A 1,341-nucleotide genomic window follows, 5' to 3' on the forward strand; every position below is an offset into this window, starting at 1 on the left:
CCCATTTATTAATTGTTAATCTTAGGGCCTGTGCTGTTAGTGTTCTGTTCAGGAAGTTGTCTCCTGTGCCAAGGAGTTAAATCAATCCCACTGAAATTAAGGAAAAGGCAAGGCTTCCCACTTTCTCCATATCTCTTCAACATAGTTCTTGAAGTCCTAGCTACAGCAATAAGACAACTATCAAGGGAATACACATAGGAAAGGAAGGAGTCAAAGTATCACTATTCACAGATGATATGATAGTATACATGAGTGGCTAAAAAAAAAAATCTACTAGAGAACTACTTCAGCTGATAAAGGACTTTAGCAAAGTGGCTGAATACAAAATTAACTCAAAAAAATTATTAGCCCTCTTGTATACAAAAGACAAAAGGGTTGAGAAAGAAATTAGGGAAACAACACTTTTTACAATAGCCACTAAAAACACACCAAGTTAACCAATCATGTGAGAGACCTGTATGAAAACATCTTCAAGTTTCTGAAGAAACAAATTGAAGAAGTTATCAGAAGATAGAAAGCTCTCCCATGTGCATAGATTGATAGAATTAACAGTGAAAATTGCCATCCTACTAAAAGTAATCTACAGATTCAGTGCAATTCCCATCAAAAAATCAATACAGTTCTTTACAGACCCTGAAAGAACAATTCTCAATTTCACTTGGAAAAACAAAACAAACAAAACAAAACAAAACAAACTAGAATTGCTAAAACAATTCTGTATAATGACAGATCTTCTGAAGGTTTCTCCATTTCTGATCTCAAGCTGTACTACAGAGAAACAGGAATATAAACTGCATGGTACAGTGGATCATGGAATTGAATAAAAGTCCTAGCAATAAACCCACACACCTATGGATACTTGATTCTTGACAAAGAAGCCAATACCATACAATAGAAAAAAGACAAACAAAGTGTGTTCTCTAACTGGATGCCTACATGTAGAAAAATACAAATTGATCCATATTTATCACCCTTCACAAAAATAAATTCCAAGTGGATCAAAGACCTCAACATAAACTGGACACATTAAACCTATAAGAAGAAAAAGTGGAAAGAGCCTACTCAGCTATTAAAAACATAGAAATCATGAAATTTGCAGGTAAACAAATGGAACTGGAAAAGATCATCCTAAGTGAGGTAATCCAGACCCAGAAAGACATACATGGTATGTACTCACTTATAAGCAGATATTAGACCTATAGTACAGGATAATCATACTACAATCCATAGACCCAAAGAAGCTAAGTAACAAGGAGGGCTCAAGGGAGGGTGCCAGAATAGACAGCAGAAGTGGATGAAGAGAGGGAACTGGGCAAGAGGTGGAATGTGGAGGGAAACAAG

Source organism: Psammomys obesus, unplaced genomic scaffold, assembly GCF_907164565.1.
Source record: "Psammomys obesus unplaced genomic scaffold, mPsaObe1.curated_primary_1811, whole genome shotgun sequence".
Taxonomy (NCBI): domain Eukaryota; kingdom Metazoa; phylum Chordata; class Mammalia; order Rodentia; family Muridae; genus Psammomys; species Psammomys obesus.